Source organism: Coregonus clupeaformis, chromosome 29, assembly GCF_020615455.1.
Source record: "Coregonus clupeaformis isolate EN_2021a chromosome 29, ASM2061545v1, whole genome shotgun sequence".
In the NCBI taxonomy this organism is placed as follows: domain Eukaryota; kingdom Metazoa; phylum Chordata; class Actinopteri; order Salmoniformes; family Salmonidae; genus Coregonus; species Coregonus clupeaformis.
The window spans coordinates 24,648,483-24,667,648 of NC_059220.1; the positions used below are offsets into that span (position 1 = coordinate 24,648,483).

Genomic DNA, 19,166 nt, shown 5'->3' on the forward strand with positions numbered 1-19,166 from the left:
CTCTCTCGTGGATGACTTCGTCAACCACTTTGAAAAGAAGGTTGACGACATCCGATCCTCGTTTGTTAAGTCTAATGACACTGCTGGTCCTGCTCACACTGCCCTACCCTATGCTTTGACTTCTTTCTCCCCTCTCTCTCCAGATAAAATCCTGCGACTTGTGACTGCAGGCCGCCCAACAACCTGCCCGCTTGACCCCATCCCCTCCTCCCTTCTCCAGACCATCTCCGGTGACCTTCTCCCCTACCTCACCTCGCTGATCAACTCATCCTTGACCGCTGGCCATGTCCCTTCCGTCTTTAAGAGAGCGAGAGTTGCTCCCCTTCTCAAAAAACCAACACTCGACCCCACTGATGTCAACAACTACAGACCAGTATCCCTTCTTTCTTTTCTTTCCAAAACTATTGAGCGTGCCGTCTTTAGCCAACTCTCTTGCTATCTCTCTCAGAATGACCTTCTTGATCCAAACCAATCAGGTTTCAGGACTGGTCATTCAACTGAGACTGCTCTTCTCTGTGTCACGGAGACTCTCCGCACTGCTAAAGCTAACTCTCTCTCCTCTGCTCTTGTCCTTCTAGACCTGTCTGCTGCCTTTGACACTGTGAACCATCAGATCCTCCTCTCCACCCTCTCCGAGCTGGGCATCTCCGGCGCGGCTCACTCCTGGATTGCGTCCTACCTGACCGGTCGCTCCTACCAAGTGGCGTGGCGAGAAGCTGTCTCCGCACCACGTGCTCTCACCACTGGTGTCCCCCAAGGCTCAGTTCTAGGCCCTCTCCTTTTCTCCCTATACACCAAGTCACTTGGCTCTGTCATATCCTCACATGGTCTCTCCTATCATTGCTACGCTGACGATACACAACTAATCTTCTCCTTTCCCCCTTCTGATAACCAGGTGGCGAATCGCATCTCTGCATGTCTGGCAGACATATCAGTATGGATGACGGATCACCACCTCAAGCTGAACCCTGGCAAGACGGAGCTGCTCTTCCTCCCGGGGAAGGACTGCCCGTTCCATGATCTCGCCATCACGGTTGACAACTCCGCTGTGTCCTCCTCCCAGAGTGCGAAGAGCCTAGGCGTGACCCTGGACAACACCCTGTCGTTCTCCGCCAACATCAAGGCGGTGACCCGCTCCTGCAGGTTCATGCTCTACAACATTCGGAGAGTACGACCCTGCCTTACACAGGAAGCGGCACAGGTCCTAATCCAGGCACTTGTCATCTCCCGTCTGGACTACTGCAACTCGCTGTTGGCTGGCCTCCCTGCCTGTGCCATTAAACCCCTACAACTCATCCAGAATGCCGCAGCCCGTCTGGTGTTCAACCTTCCCAAGTTCTCTCACGTCACCCCCCTCCTCCGCACACTCCACTGGCTTCCAGTTGAAGCTCGCATCCGCTACAAGACCATGGTGCTTGCCTATGGAGCAGTGAGGGGAACGGCACCTCTGTACCTTCAGGCTCTGATCAGTCCCTACACCCAAACGAGGGCATTGCGCTCATCCACCTCTGGCCTGCTGGCTCCCCTTCCTCTGCGGAAGCATAGTTCCCGCTCAGCCCAGTCAAAACTGTTCGCTGCCCTGGCACCCCAATGGTGGAACAAGCTCCCTCACGACGCCAGGACAGCGGAGTCACTCACCACCTTCCGGAGACATTTGAAACCCCACCTCTTTAAGGAATACCTGGGATAGGATAAAGGAATCCTTCTACCCCCCCATTGTAAAGTGGTTATCCCACTGGCTATAGGGTGAACGCACCAATTTGTGAGTCGCTCTGGCTAAGAGCGTCTGCTAAATGACGTTAATGTGCCCTTGAGCAAGGCACTTAACCCTAATTGCTCCTGTAAGTCGCTCTGGATAAGAGCGTCTGCTAAATGACTAAAATGTAAATGTAAATGTATTCCGACGGACGAATCGCTACCAATAGAATGCACTGTATTAGTCTAAAGGAAGTGCCACATTTATTTTTTACCCCCATGTGCCATCTGTTTTTACAGAAGTGGCTTGGATCACATCAGTCATTTTGGTGAGGACTCTCCAAAGTTCTAGGCTATCCCTAATGCGGATGCCTTTCTCTTGGTCTCCCTGATAGTGCTTGCCAGTGAGAGGTTCACAAGAGCTGTGCTCAACCACTTGAGAGGTTTTTAGTGTGACTATTCTGAGAGCCTCATTCAAGTAGGGGCAAATTAACATTTTGAGGATTTTCTGTATAATCGACTTTGGACAATTTTATAGGCGCTTTAGTTTGTGGTAGCCTATTTGGTCACGGTCAATAAAACCTCAAGGCAGGTTTAATGGTCTCTGAAGAACCTTTAAATTGAAGACTGATAGTCTTTCTTTGGAAAGTATTTTCAACTTCTGGGCTTAGTGGGGTGTTTCAATTTAGGCCTGTGCATGAAAATAAGACGTTTTAATTTTGCTTTGTGAGGCTAGCAGAGGAGTTGACACATAGCTACCTGGTGTGTGTGACTCATCCTGGCAGCCTAATACATTGCATTGAATAAGAGGGGGTCAGAGTCAACAATAAGTCGGCCACAGAGCCAATCTGCTCCAACCCTCTCCTCCACAACCATGCTCTCCCCTCACATTGGGACAGTGGAGACTGCAGAGAGGGAGATCGAGAAGAGAAAGAGAGGGAGAGAAGAAAAGTGAGCACATGGACTCGTGAATATGTGTGCAAGACTGTGTCACGTGACTGCCGGGCAGTTCAACCTGTGCTGGATGCTGCTTCTGGAAGAGGTGGCCGAGCAAGGGTTAAGCATACATGGTTGCTCTCTCTATTTTTACAGTGACATGTGAGTGACAATGTCTCAGACAGTTTGGCCCTGATCTCTGTTTTTCTAGTCCAGCCCTTCCTTATGTATGGAACTGTCAGGGAATTCCTGGAATGTCTGGCCTTTTCCCTTTTTAAAATGTTTTTATTTCCACAAACGAAGGAAGATGGGTTTAATAGAATTCAACTCAAAGAGTAGTTGTATAGAGAGAGACACAAGTTCACTTTTGCATTTCACATTTTAAATGTAGCCTAATTGTCAATTGACCTTGATGGATTATCCTTCTTTCTGTTGTAAGTCCTTTTATCTTATCTACTTTCTCCTTTTGTCTACCTTTTACACATTTGACTCTATTTTGATCCCAGTTCATGTCAGGACTATTCAACTTTTTAACTGGAAATCCTCTCATAAAAAAAAGAATAAAAGACTGTTCTTGAGTGCACTACAGTAAGTTGCCATTTATGAGCTCTGCGGTTAATATTTCATAACAGAGATTTTGATGAGATTCTTCACCTTGTCACTGGACAGCTCAGGTAAAAAGGTTATCTGATAAGAACATACCATCACTTTCTCTCTGTAACTTTCCATTTGGTACCCACTGAGCACCAACACAAAACCCTATTTTCCCCCCTTTACCCGCAACAGTATATTTGGTGCAGGGATCTTAGAAAGCGGTATAACATTGTTGATGAGATATTAGGATAAATTACCTTGATTTCGACTTCGAGTGCTATTTCTTTATTGTAGGATTTCCTGAGCCCCCTACAACTGGGGCCGGTGGTCTGTGCCAAACATACTGAAACTGTTAAGCGCACTGGCTCTTTAAGCAGCAACCACAGGGGTGAAGCATGATGGGTTTCAAAGAGTAGCTGGGCCCTTTGTTGTGCCGACACGCTGCCAGGATCTGCCAGGTATGCTGCCTCAGCAGAAACATGAGAGAGCGAGAGAGACGCTGCTTCCCCACTCTTCTCCACTCCAGTCTGCTGACAGCCTGGGGCAGGGGTCTGCTGGCTACACTCACATTCATAAACACCATTATCCCTCTACTATATATTACCCACCACACCACTCACAACTCTACTGTCAGGAGAAACGCTTGACTTCCCGGTTTCTGAATATTCCCGACCACATAATTAATGTAAAATTATGTTTGATTTCTCCCAGGCATTATATTGACCTGAAATTCTCCAACATCAGGGTGAATGACCAATAGGTGCATGGTGTCTCGTTAGCTCTCTTTTGCTCGTTAACGGCAAGCATATAAAAGACGGACAGATTGTCTACAGCCTCTGATATATTCTGGTAATTTTACCCCATCCAGACCCTTGGCTCAGGTAAGAATTCATTTCCAGTAAGTTATTGGGTACTTCTCTGGATTGGTAATAGTTGTGGTTATTGTGATTATTGTGTATTTTGGTTTGGAATACGTCATAGTTGGTGCATTCTACTCCCCTCAACACTATTAGAAAAAAGGGTTGTCACGCCCTGGCTCTGGGGACTCTTGTAAGTTGAGCCAGGGTGTTCGTTTCTTTGTGTAGTGTCTATGTTCCGTGTAGGTTTGTGTTATTGACCGAGGACTTCACGTATCGTTTTGTTGTTTTTGTTGCTGTTTGAGAAGTACCTATTAAAGTATGTACTCATATCACGCTGCGCCTTGGTCCACTCATTATGACGAGCGTGACAGAAGATCCCACCAATACAGGACCAAGCAGCGTGTCCAGGAGCAAACGCCGGAGGTAACGTTAGTGGATGTCCTCCTCGGTTGGGGGCAGATCACGGAGGAGGAGGCCGTCCGTTACCGGAGGGCGATGAAGGGGGAGACCCAGGCAGGAGAGGAGAAGCGGCGCCAACCGGGCCGTTATCGGACAGGCGAGAGGCACCCCCAATACATGCTTTGGGGGGGGCACACGGCATGGACGACGGGGCTGCTGGAGGCAGATAAAGGGCGAGTTTGTGGACGAGGAGAGAAGGCCACCAGGTTACGGGGGCCATTGGTCAGTAGAGGGAAGGAGAGTGTAGAGGCATGGCGAGAGGTACTGAGGTGTGTTACCAGTCCGGTCCGGCCCGTTCCTGATCCCCACACAAGGCCAGTGGTGTGTGTTCCCAGTACGGTCTGGCCTGTTCCTGTCCCTCGCTCCAAGCCTGTGTTGCGCGTCGCTAGCCCGGCCCGGCCTGTTCCTGCCCCTCGCACCAAGCCTGTGGTGCGCGTCGCCAGCCTGGCCCGGCCTGTTCCTGCCCCTCGCACCAAGCCAATGGTGCGCGTCGCCAGCCCGGCCTGGCCTGTTCCTGCCCCTCGCACCAAGCCAATGGTGCGCGTCGCCAGCCCGGCCCGGCCTGTTCCTGCCCCTCGCACCAAGCCAATGGTGCGCGTCGCCAGCCCGGCCTGGCCTGTTCCTGCCCCTCGCACCACGCCAATGGTGCGCGTCGCCAGCCCGGCCCGGCCTGTTCCTGCTCCCCGCACCAAGCCTGTGGTGCGCGTCGCCAGCCCGGCCCGGCCTGTTCCTGCCCCTCGCACCAAGCCAATGGTGCGCGTCGCCAGCCCGGCCCGGTCTGTTCCTGCCCCTCGCACCAAGCCAATGGTGCGCGTCGCCAGCCCGGCCCGGCCTGTTCCTGCTCCCCGCACCAAGCCAGTGGTGCGCTTCGTCAGCCCGGTCCGGCCCATTCCTGCTCCCCGCACCAAGCCAATGGTGCGCGTCGTCAGCCCAGTCCGGCCCGTCCCTGCTCCCCGCACCAAGCCAATGGTGCGCGTCGTCAGCCCAGTCCGGCCCGTTCCTGCTCTCCGCACCAAGCCTGTGGTGCGCGTCGTCAGTCCGGCACAGCCCGTGCCTGTTTCACCGGTGCCTGGTCAGGTACCGGTCAGCTGCTCCACACCGGAGCCTAAGCAATCCGCTCCACCGATGTCCAGTCCAGCTCCAGCCAGCGGGACCAGACCAGGGGCGCTACGGGGGGGTTGTTAGAGGGTGGTGGTCACGCCCGGAGCCGGATCCGCCTCCGAGGAGGAATGCCCACCCGGCCCCTTCCCTGTTGGGTTTATGTTGGCGCGGTCTTAGTCCGCGCCTTTGGGGGGGGGATACTGTCACGCCCTGGCTCTGGGGACTCTTGTAAGTTGAGCCAGGGTGTTCGTTTCTTTGTGTAGTGTCTATGTTCCGTGTAGGTTTGTGTTATTGACCGAGGACTTCACGTATCGTTTTGTTGTTTTTGTTGCTGTTTGAGAAGTACCTATTAAAGTATGTACTCATATCATATGCGCCTTGGTCCACTCATTATGACGAGCGTGACAAGGGTTCCTGTCACTAGCTGAGGTTAATGTGGTGCGGGTGTCAGGCGCAGGACACCGAAGCTTAGTCCAACAACGTTTACTAGTGCAAACCCAAGCACAATACAACGAACGGCCTCAAACAACAAACAGAGGCGAGCGATTACGCAGACTGTGCGTAAACTAACAAAACAATAAACAGAGAAAACACGCAGTACTAACGGACAGGCGAATAACAACACACAACCTAACCAATACAAAACAGGCAACTTATAGAACACATAATCAGACACAAACGGACACAGGTGCAATAGACAGACAAAAGCAATCAAACATAGAAACATTCAACGGTGGCAGCTAGTACTCCGGGGACGACGAACGCCGAAGCCTGCCCGAACAAGGAGGAGGAGCAGCCTCGGCAGAATCCGTGACAGTACCCCCCCCTTGACGCGCGGCCGTGCGCCGACCCCGGCCTCGGGGACGGCCAGGAGGACGCGGACCCGGGCGCGTGGGATGCCCACGGTGGAACTCAGTCAGGAGGGATGGATCTAGGCTGTCCCTCCTAGGCACCCAGCACCGTTCCTCCGGACCGTACCCCTCCCACTCCACGAGATACTGGAGACCACTCATCCGGCGCCTCGAGTCCAAGATGGGGCCCCCTCGATGTCCAATGGGGGCGGAGGGGTCTCTCCTATCTCATCTTCTTGGAGTGGGCCAGCTACCACCGGCCTGAGAAGAGACACATGGAACGAGGGGTTAATATTCTTGTAATCAATAGGCAGTTGTAACCTGTAACACACCTCGTTCAATCTTCTCAGGACTTTAAAGGGCCCCACAAACCGCCGACCCAGCTTCCGGCAGGGCAGGCGGAGGGGCAGGTTTCGAGTCGAGAGCCAGACTCGATCTCCCGGTGCGTATACCGGTCCCTCACTGCGGTGGCGATCGGCGCTCGCCTTCTGTCGACGGATGGCCCGCTGCAGATGGACATGTGCAGCGTCCCACATCTCCTCCGAGCGCCGAATCCACTCATCTACCGCAGGGGCCTCGATCTGGCTCTCGTGCCATGGTGCCAGGACCGGCTGATACCCTAAAACACACTGGAAAGGTGTTAAATTGGTGGAGGAGTGGCAGAGAGAGTTCTGGGCCATCTCTGCCCAGGGGATATACCTAGACCACTCCTCCGGCCGGCCCTGGCAATAGGACCTCAGAAACCTACCCACATCCTGGTTGACTCGTTCAACCTGCCCATTACTCTCTGGGTGGTACCCGAGGTAAGGCTCACCGAGACCCCCAAAGCGTTCCATGAACGCCCCCAGACTCTGGAGGTGAACTGGGGACCTCGGTCAGACACAATATCCTCGGGGACCCCATAGTGCCGGAACACGTGGGTAAATAGGGCCTCAGCGGTCTGTAGGGCAGTAGGAAGACCCGGCATTGGGAGGAGACGACAGGCCATGGAAAACTGATCCACAACGACCAAAATGGTGGTATTCCCCTGGGAGGGGGGAAGGTCGGTCACAAAATCCACCGAGAGGTGGGACCATGGTCGTTGTGGAACGGGCAGGGGATGTAACTTTCCCCTGGGCAAATGTCTAGGCGCCTTACACTGGGCGCACACCGAGAAGGAGGAGACATATACCCTCACATCCCTAGCTAACGTTGGCCACCAGTATTTCACGCTAAGGCAGTGCACTGTCCGGCCAATACCTGGATGTCCAGAGGAGGGTGATGTATGAGCCCAATAAATAAGGCGGTCACGAACCTCGAGCGGAACGTACGTCCGCCCCACAGGACACTCGGGGGGAGTAGGGTCGGTACGCAGGGCCCGCTCGATCTCCGCATCGACCTCCCACACCACCGGAGCCACCAGACAAGACTCCGGCAGTATGGGAGTAGGCTCAATGGACCTCTCCTCTGTGTCATACCGCCGGGACAGGGCGTCTGCCTTACCGTTCTGGGACCCTGGGATGTATGTGATCTTAAAAACAAACCGGGTTAGGAACATGTTCCACCTAGCCTGACGAGGGTTTAGTCTCCTAGCTGCCCGGATGTACTCCAGGTTACGGTGGTCAGTCAGAATGAGGAAAGGGTGTTGAGCCCCCTCAAGCCAATGCCTCCACACCTTTAGGGCCTGGACTACAGCTAACAGCTCCCTGTCCCCTACGTCATAATTACGCTCCGCCGAGCTGAGCTTCTTGGAATAGAACGCACAGGGGCGGAGTTTAGGTGGCGTGCCGGACCGTTGCGACAGGACTGCCCCAATACCGGCCTCGGACGCGTCTACCTCAACTTGGAATGGTAAAGCGGGATCCGGATGCGCCAGCACCGGAGCCGAAGTGAACAGGTTCTTTAGTTTAACAAATGCCCTGTCCGCCTCAGCTGACCACTGCAAACGCACCGGACCCCCCTTTAGCAGGGACGTGATGGGAGCTGCCACCTGTCCAAAGCCCCGGATAAACCTCCGGTAGTAATTAGCAAAACCCAAAAACTGCTGCACCTCTTTTACAGTGGTTGGAGTTTTCCAATTACGCACGGCCGACACACGGTCAACCTCTATCTTCACACCAGACGCGGACAATCGATAACCCAAAAAGGAGACGGACTCCTGGAAAAACAAGCATTTCTCTGCCTTGACATACAAGTCATGCTCCAACAGCCTCCTCAACACTCGGCGCACCAGGGCTACATGCTCGGCTCGTGTAGAAGAGTACACTAGGATGTCGTCGATGTATACTACCACACCCTGCCCATGCATGTCCCGGAAAATCTCGTCAACAAAGGATTGGAAGACTGAAGGAGCATTCATTAACCCGTATGGCATGACGAGATACTCATAATGACCTGAGGTGGTACTAAATGCTGTTTTCCATTCATCCCCCTCCCTAATGCGCACCAGATTGTACGCGCTCCTGAGATCTAACTTTGTGAAGAACCGCGCTCCGCGTAATGACTCCGTCATAGTCGCAATCAGAGGAAGAGGGTAACTGTACTTAACCGTGATCTGATTGAGACTACGGTAATCAATACACGGGCGCAAACCCCCGTCCTTCTTCTTCACAAAGAAGAAACTCGAGGAAACCGGGGAAGTGGAGGACCGTATGTATCCCTGTGCCAAGGACTCGGCTATGTAAGTCTCCATAGCCGCGGTCTCCTCTTGAGACAGGGGATACACACGGCTCCGCGGAAGTGCCGCTCCTGTTTGGAGATCTATCGCACAATCCCCCTGTCTATGAGGTGGTAGCCGTGTCGCCCTCGTTTTGCTGAACACAAGTGCTAAATCCTCATATTCAGGGGGAATGCGCATTGCGGGCACTTGGTTCGGACTCTCCACCGAGGTCGCCCCTAAGGAAACACCTAGACATCTCCCTACACACTGGGCAGACCACTCCATAAGAGCCCTCCGTTGCCACGCAATGGTAGGATCATGGGCGCTTAACCAGGGAAGCCCCAGCACCACGGGATATGCAGGAGAGTCGATCAGATAAAACTGAATGATCTCCTCATGACCCCCCTGCGTCGTCATCTTAAGTGGTGCTGTGACTTCCCTGATCAACCCCGACCCCAGCGGCCGGCTGTCTAGGGCATGAACAGGAAAGGGGGCTTCTACCGGCCGAAGGGGAATTCCTAACCTATAACAAAATTCACGATCAACAAAGTTCCCAGCTGCGCCTGAATCTACTAGCGCCTTATGCTGGGAATGAGGTGCCACCTGTGGAAATCTCACAGGTATATACAAGTGGCCAACAGAGAGCTCTGGGTAAGTGGGGCGCCTACTCACCTGAAATGACTCCCCAGTGCGTGACCTGTTGTCCCCTCTCCCAGGAGACCCTCCCCAGCACCTAGCCGCAGTGTGTCCTCCACGGCCACAGTTGGTGCAGGGGACGGCCCCCCTCGGGTTCTCTCTCCTCCTCTCCCTAGCGCCAGCACCCCCGAGCTCCATGGGAACCGGCTCGGAGGTGCTGGAGGGTGGAATGGACGACCCCCACTCGGGACGTCCGCGGGTAGCCAGCAGGGTGTCGAGACGGATGGAAATGTCCACCAACTGGTCGAAGGATAGGTTGGTGTCCCTGCAGGCCAGCTCACGACGAACGTCCCTCGTAGGCTACACCGGTAATGGTCGATGAGGGCCCTCTCATTCCACCCCGCATCCGCCGCTAGAGTCCGGAACTCCAGGGCGAACTCCTGTGCACTCCTCTTCCCCTGTCGGAGGTGGAACAGACGCTCCCCCGCCGCCTTCCCCTCAGGTGGATGATCGAACACAGCCCTGAAGCGGCGGGAGAACTCCGCGTAGGTGATGGTGGCGGCGTCTATTCCCCTCCATTCGGCGTTGGCCCACTCCAACGCCTTGCCGGATAGACAGGAGATGAGGGCGGAGACGCTCTCGTATCCCGAGGGCGCCGGGTGTATGGTGGCCAGGTAGAGTTCCACCTGCAGGAGGAACCCCTGACACCCGGCTGCAGAACCATCATATGCCCTTGGGAGCGAGAGCCGAATGCCACTGGGTTCCGGTGCTGGGAGAGTAGGACTGGCCGATGGTGATGGTAAGGTGTGCGAAGGCGTGGGCACCTCCCCCGTAACCAATCGGCGCAGCGTGTTGGACACCTCGTTCATGGCGGCCCCAAGTTGCCGGATCATGGTGTCTTGGTCGCTGATCCGATCCTCCAGCGACTTGGGTGCCGCCGCTGCTCCTGCTGACTCCATGGTGGTGTGTTGTTCTGTCACTAGCTGAGGTTAATGTGGTGCGGGAGTCAGTCGCAGGACACCGAAGCTTAGTCCAACAACGTTTACTAGTGCAAACCCAAGCACAATACAATGAACGGCCTCAAACAACAAACAGAGGCGAGCGATTACGCAGACTGTGCGTAAACTAACAAAACAATAAACAGAGAAAACACGCAGCACTAACGGACAGGCGAATAACAACACACAACCTAACCAATACAAAACAGGCAACTTATAGAACACATAATCAGACACAAACGGACACAGGTGCAATAGACAGACAATAGCAATCAAACATAGAAACATTCAACGGTGGCAGCTAATACTCCGGGGACGACGAACGCCGAAGCCTGCCCGAACAAGGAGGAGGAGCAGCGTCGGCAGAATCCGTGACAGTTCCATAAGGGTTCTTCAGCTGTCCCTATAGAATAACCCTTTTTGGTTCTAGGTAGAACCCTTTTGGGTTCCATGTAGAACCCTCTGTGGAAAGGGTTCTACCTGGAACCAAAAGAGTTCTTCCTGGAACCAAAAAGGGTTCTTCAAAGGGCTCTTCTATGGGGACAGCTGAAGACTCATTTTAGGTTCTAGATAGCACCTTTTTTTCTAAGAGTGTACACTCTTAACTCCATCTCTTCCTTGATATCCAAATAACCACAGGACCACTATCTCTGGTTCTGCAGTACTCAAGGACCTCTCAGACCCTGGTCACCGCAACACACATACTGGTATTTTCGGTTTTGTTCAATATTTTGTCAGACTGTTGTTTTACTTGGTCGGATGTTGTTGGGGCATTTCATTCCATTTGCAGAGCCAATTCGGCTCACCAGAAAACTCAAGAGAAACTTAAAAATAAACTGGGTAAAAAACAATGCACAGCAAAAATGGTTTGATGTCTTCCTCATTTTCATAAAAACCTAAATTGGACCCAGATGTAGTGCCTGGAGTGAGGCATCCCCTGATGTAGGGGAGTGTGAAAATCCACCATGGGATAAGGGGGCCATGCTAATGAGTCGACATAGTCACCCTGGTAACAGCCCTGCCCCTCTCAGCAGGCAGCATGGACTAAACCCCTCTCTCCCTCCATCTCAACCTCAATGTCAGTCACACACATCAGAGATGGACTGATGCACTGCACGCACACTGCCACTCTGAACCCATCCAGAAGCTCTGTGCTTCTCAACATTATAGGCTCTAGTACTACGCGTTTCATAGCTATCATATCAATGCCCCACTAGGCAGAGGACAGGGAAGAGAAAATAAATACGTTCTGGAAATACCACTGAGCCTGATGATATCCACATTGGCCAGCTAGGCCAGGTCTTAGCGGTATGGTGGGCTGCAGCAGCATGATGTCATTTCAGAACGGCCTCTTTCCCACATTCAGTGCTGAGTTAGATTGATGCTGCACATGTGCTCAGCTCGCACTGCTGTGTTATTGTAAGTCATATCAGCATATTACAGTATGGTGAGCGCAGCAGGGATCATACTGACACCCACATGTTACAGGCAGACCAGGCAGGCAGGGAAGGCCCCAGGCTGCTAAAGCCTCACACATGTACTGTACCATACTGTACCAGTGATGGGAAACTCAGATGTGGCTGTTTTTTCCCTTCCCTATTTGTTATTTATTGTGCTGGAATTGAATGGCCAGGAACTGAGGTTCCTGATGTGGGACTCTGGGGATGTGTGATTTGGCCTCCCATGTAGCTCAAGTGGAGCGATACTGATAAAGACTAACTGAAGCATAACTGGGAATTGTTTTGGGGAAAAATACTTAAATAATAATTAATGGAAATGAAACCATCCATCAGGGTTTTGTTTTTGTCTTGTGGTCGTCTACAATCTGTGGTCTTAAAGGGTTCACAGACAGACCTTTGATAGCAGCAGAGGGTGAAAAAAGTTTGAATGGCTCTGGATCGCACCAGTTGTTTTTGCAATATACATGCCATTATGTGAAATGAGAAATGCATGGGCGGATGGCTCGTTCACATGACTTTCAGATCCCTTGTGTCTTTGTTTGACTACGCCCGACAGGAATATTTTTAATGTAGCCTGTGTGAGCGACACTGGATTATTTTCCCGCAGCGCACATTTCTTTCAAGATTAATTGAATTCTAATTTTAGACCTTATCTCAGTTCTGTTCTAAAAATTTCTCTGCGAATTGTGATATTTCAAGTCTGATAATATTTTCTTTAACTCTTACTGTATACAAATGTTATTGCATCTTATGGGAGGAATTTCCAGGAAACTCTTCACTTTTTTTGTGTGAAATGGGACCTCAGGGTTTCTAATTCGTTATCTCTCCCTCTATCTCTCTCTTTCTTCCTTTACATGTTTTTCTCTTAGCTCCCTGTTCTTTAGGGCATAATTTTTTGGCTGAAGGGGTGCTTTTCCTTTTCACAGACTCTGCCGTGAACTTGGGGGGGGGCGAGCCCTGACTCCCCCTGACTCCCCCATTGCTTTAGATGGGGCCAAAAAGGTAAAAGGCTGAAAGGCTTAGTGCTAATGAGAGGTAATCCAGTTACAAACGTGTGGAGCCGTTCAAAGGTTGGCTTTCCAGGTTGTGGCTTTGTGATGCGGATGGAACGTGATGCGCTGAGAGCCCTGAGGCGGGAGAGGTTTCAATGTTTTCAATGAGCCCCATGTTTGCCACGGGTCTACTCTCTGCTTTGCCTCTGTGATTGGTCAGTTTTGACAGGAAGGCATCTGGGTGCAGCGGCTGGGGTGCCACACGCTGTCCTGTCCCCTTTACCTCTCGTTCGCCGTCTTACTACTCAATATGTGAAGGGAAATAGACCAGTTAATGAGCTAATACCACATTTCAGTCTTGGTTGCACGATCAAGTGACTGACAATGAGAAGATGGTAGGCCTAAATACTGACTTGACTAACCACTGCTGTGGTTTTTCTGTTCCACTGTTGTCTGAGCCTAACTTTTTGCATCAGAAAAAGCTAGATGCTCAACTCTTAATTTATCAAGCATACAGTACACATGAACTTTGGAACTATTTTTGATCACATTTCCTCTGCTCCCATAGCCCCAGGCCGTTGAGAGATGAGGAGGGTCTTTGGGATGGGGAAACTCAGAGTGCCTACAACCTGGTGACAGGCATCAGGCACCAGCATCACTACCATCCCACTCCAGGCAGCTACCAGCTACAGTTCGCCATCCAGCAGCTGCAGCAGCAGAAGTTCCAGTCCCACCAACTGTTGGACCAGAGCCTCACCCGCCACCAGGTCAGTGAGCTGCAGACCACAAAATCACGGACCGGACGGTAGGGTAACTCCGGTTGTGGAGTTTAGAGAAAAAGATGACTGCTATTCGTGGCTTAAGTTATGAGAGACAACAGTGTAGTTCTGGTTGGCTTGGGACTATTCAGCCCAACAAAATGAGACCTTGCCCTTCTGTAAACCACAGGCTGAACATGGAGAACCTCATGTTCAGGTAGATCCAGAAACCCTGCTATACTATATACAGTGTGGTGAGCGTGCATTAGAAACAATCCTTATCTCACTGGGCTGAAAGCTGCACACAATCCAAACCTGTGTTCAGCTTTGTGCCAAAACCATTTTAGATACTTTTTGTGATTTTCTCTGATTGGGGTTCAGAGAAACACTAGAAGTTGCAATTTCTCCCTTTTCCTCCCTTGATGTTTCACTCTTACTCAAATGAAGCATAGATGTAAACACTTATCTGGGCATTTGAGTACTATTGGATTATAAATCAGGAAAACCCTCATCTCTTTTTGTCTGGGCAATATCCAGTCCCCTGTAGCTCAGTTGGTAGAGCATGCCGCTTGCAACGCCAGGGTTGTGGGTTCGATTCCCACGGGGGGCCAGTATGAATAAAAAAAAATTAAGAAATGTATGCACTCACTAACTGTAAGTCGCTCTGGAAAAGTGTCTGCTAAATGACTAAAACTAAAAAAGAAAACTTTAAAAAAATATATCAACTGCTTGTTTTTGTTAAGCAATGAGGATACTGTCCAAAAGTTCTGTAAAAAATTCCCCCATCACCCGTGGAGAAAAGCCTTGATGTTAGCGTTTGCAAAGCTATTCTGGGAATTTCTCCTCCAACCACTGAACAAAATGGTGTCCAGTGGGAACATCCTCACAGTGAGCTCGTTCCTTGAAAGCAAACATGAATTTTCACACCAAGAGGACTATTTGTTCTGCTGAGTCTACTGCTGGCTGTGCTTATTTTGGAAGGTGAGTAATCAAGGTTGGCTGTCCACAAGGGCTCTTGTGGGGCCACGCCACTGATTCTACACCGAATAAGAAGTCTAATACCATCATTCACAGTTCATATCAGATTCTACATTCATTTTGGTTCGCATTACAACCCTGACATTCTTTTCCAGGCATAACTATTCGAAACCGTTATAGTGACAGAGCCTTTTAGTCATGCTTGACTAGTCGTGACAGATTTGATTTCTGCCATTTGCTGAAGGAGATTAAACTGAGAGCTTTGGTTTACTTGACACTTATTTTGACACAGAAAACAGATAGGGTCGTGGTTTTTCTGTATGTTTGCTTTGAAAGGGGATCCTTTCGAAGCAAACAGGAAATGTGTGTTTATTCTTCTTGCAGCATTTGTTGTAGTCGTTCTATGGATGAGGCGGCGTGGAGGCTGGGGAGAGACGTCAGCTTTCGGGGTGGGATTATTGGATGCGCTCATTTTTGTATTTTTTTTTTTAGTAATGCAGTTGCTCTCAAGTCATTTTGGGGTCCAGGTTGGGTCTAATTAATGCAATTTAGGTTATATTTTTCTTAGCCCAGACTTGCTGGGTTACACAAGGCTCTCTGTGAAAGTGATTCCGCTGTCCATTCCCCTTCCATCCCCTCCAATCGCCAGCTCTCTGATTGAGCACAATTCACCAGTTCACCAAGCCACACCCACCCACCCTCAGCCAGCCAAACAGCATCCATCCATCCATCCATCCATCCATCCATCCATCCACCATTACCAGGTAGGGACTGGGGAGGAGCAGGGACCATCTCTCCCCCTGATTGCGATGCTAAATTACAGGAAATGGTTAGCAGCATTAAATGCTGTGTGTAATAATATGTCATGAAGGGCCCAGCGTTGAGAGATAGAGAGACCCAACCTGTTGTTCTGTCCTTAACAAATAGCCCTTGACTGAGCTCATGGGAGGGGTTACTGTGCGCCTTGAGTCACTACCCAATCAGGGAACCCTCCCTTTAATCTCCTCTCCCTGATCCGCCCGCTCTGATCCTCAGTCTCTCTCGCCAGCTTGGCCTGAATGGGAGTCTATACTAACAGACGCCCTGCAATCCTGTAGCTTTTCCATGTGTTCCATGGCCTTAAAGCTCATTCACGTCTTGGGCTCAGAGTTGAATTGCCCAGGAAACCCTCCTTCCCATACTGTGTCCCTCCATTGGTCAGAAAATAAGTCAATACCTTGACCCTGCTCTGTAAGGATGTGAAAAACCATCAAGGGTTTTGGTCTTATTGAAACAAATGCCCTCCACATCCCTTCACTCACCTCCGCTGCCTTGTGGCCTTACGGCAAAATGTATTTAAGTATTTGGCTTTAACTGAATACAAAACCGTGTGTGTGTCCAGGGGAGCTGTGTGTGTGTGTGCGCGCACGTGCGTGCGAGCTGTTCCGGTGCTCTACTCCGTGTTCCAGTTACTGGGTGCAGACTGCGCGGCTCCTCCACAGGCTTGGCCTGGGGCCACCTGGCAGCCAAAGAAAGGTGCCCTCCCTGGCCCTTTTCAACTGCTGCACAGCCACAGACCCTCCAACCTGGAAATTCAGCTTCTCATTTATCAACACAGAAATTACATCAAAATATTCCCTGTCATGCTGCCGGCCCTTTGAAATCCTACGCTGGGAAGCTGGAAAGCTATTAGCTTGTTAGATAGATATATAAAGTGGCAGAGAAAATAGCATAGACATGAGATGTGGAAGGAATGTCCGTGAAGCATTCCCCAGCAACACAAGCAACGGTAGCTCTTAAATATTATGTCAGGAGGAACATGTTGTTTACCTGGTCTCTAGAAGTCATTAAAGAGAAGTCTTGTCTAAACAAGTATGAAATGTGAAGAATTTGTGTTGCACTGCGTCCAACTTCAAAATATGTAGAGCGTGTTTTGAAAAAGGATGTCAAAGCTAATTGATGTAGTGGTCTTTTAGATCAGTGATGCTTCACCTTTGGTGACCTGGAAAGCAGAACTTTATTTTACTGAAATCAAAGTCTGATCCTTTTATTTTTGTTCTGAGAACATTTACAATTATGATAGCCTTTCCCATCCCTGATTTAGGTAGGTGGTTAGGTACACTACATGACCAAAAGTATGTTGACACCTGCTCGTCGAACATCTCATTCCAAAGTCATGAGCATTAATATGTAGTTGGTCCCCTCTTTGCTGCTATAACAGCCTCCACTCTTCAGGGAATGATTTCCACTAGATGTTGGAACATTGCTGCAGGGACTTGCTTCCATTCAGCCACAAGAGCATTAGTGAGGTCAGGCACTGATGTTGGGCGATTAGGCTCGCAGTCGGCATCCCAAAGGTGTTCGATGGGGATGAGATCAGGGCTCTGTGCAGGCCAGTCAAGTTCTTCCACACCGATCTCGACAAACCATTTCTGTATGGACCTCGCTTTGTGCACGGGGGTATTGTCATGCTGAAACAGGAAAGGGCCTTCCCCAAACTGTTGCCACAATGTTGGAAGCACAGAATCATCTAGAACAGGGGTGTCAAACGTACGGCCCGCGGGCCGGATCAGGCCCGCAAACGGGTTTAATCCGGCCCGCGAGATGATTTAAAAAATAAAATAAAATAAAATAAATTTGGAAAGTATAAAAATGCGCTGCAATTTTTCAATAAAATAAACTGCTGTTCCAATTGCGTCCACTGGATGGCGCAATAGCAATTGTGTTAAGCAAGCAAACTGTTTATACCGGGGCAGAGCAAGTAGGTCAAGCACGTGCAGCCAATGAGCTACTTTGTTTTGCCCGCGATATTTATTACGGCTTCTACTTTTAACATTATGTGCTTTGGCACCCTCATTGCCCCAATATGTCTCTGTCAAAAAAGAGAAAAGTGGACGCAGAGTGCAGAGTGTTCCAAGAAAAATGGTCATCCTATTTAATCACGGAATTGAATGGGAAAGCTGTATGTTTGGTGTGTTCAGAGCATGTTGCAGTGCTGAAAGAATATAACCTTCGTCGCCACTATGTGAGTCTTCATGCCGACAAATATGACAACTTTCAAGGACAGCGGAGATGAGAGAAGGTGAATGAACTGTTGGCGGGTCTGAAGAAACAGCAGTCTGTGTTTACTCACAGGCGAGACATCAGTGACGCTGCAGTGAAAGCTAGCTACCTCATTGCTAATGAAATCGCAGTGGCTTCAAAACCATTTAGTGAGGGTGAATTTGTAAAAACATGCATGATGAAGGCAGCGGAGATTGTGTGCCCTGAAAAGCGGCAGGCTTTTGCAAATATCAGCCTGACAAGAAACACAGTTGCAGACAGGATTTCCGATTTTTCAGTGGATTTGGACAGCCAGTTGAAGCAAAAAGTAAAGTCATTTATTGCGTTTTCGGTTGCAATTGATGAAAGCACGGACATTACAGATGTTGCACAACTGGCCATTTTCTCATCCGCGGAGTTGATGACACATTGACCGTCACCGAGGAGTTCATGGAGTTGGTGCCGATGACAGATACAACGACAGCAGCTGATATTTTTACCGCACACGTCGGCGCGCTGGACAGGGTCGGAGTGGACTGGTCCCGCGCTGTCAGCCTGGCTACAGATGGTGCGCCCTCAATGATCGGGAAAAAAGCAGGCGTTGTGACAAAGTTCAGAGAGAAAGTGCAATCTGCAAATGGAGGACGTGATTTTTTGACTTTTCACTGTATTTTGCACCAGGAGGCTTTGTGTTGCAAGTCATTAAAGATGGATAACGTCATGAAGGTGGTCATCCAAACTGTTAATTTCATCCGATCCAGAAGCCTGAATCACTGTCAGTTTGACAGCCTTCTCAGAGAGAAAGACCACATCTATGGCCTGCCATACCACACTGAGGTAAGATGGTTAAGCCGAGGTGCTGTGCTGAGGCGTTTCTTTGATTTACGAGAAGAAATTGAACAGTTCATGGAAGAAAAGGGCAAACCAGTGTTAGAATTTCATTCCGCAGAATGGATGCCGGACCTTGCATTTATGGTGGATGTTACAGAGCACCTGAATAACTTGAACAAACAGCTGCAAGGGCGCAACAAAGTTGTCACACAGTATTATGACAGCATACGTTCTTTCAAGTTGAAGCTGTAATTGTGGGAGACGCAACTTGCCGGTGGTGATGCAGCTCACTTCCCCTGTCTGAAAAATGTGTGCGCGACCCAACATGTGGCAGACATGAAGCGGTTCAAAGATAAAA

General features: G+C 50.4%; 1 pseudogene; it reads left to right on the plus strand.

The window, feature by feature from the left end:
• Nucleotides 1-2,668: 2,668 nt before the first annotated feature.
• Nucleotides 2,669-19,166, plus strand: part of LOC123482214 — a 43,917-nt pseudogene continuing 27,419 nt past the window's right edge.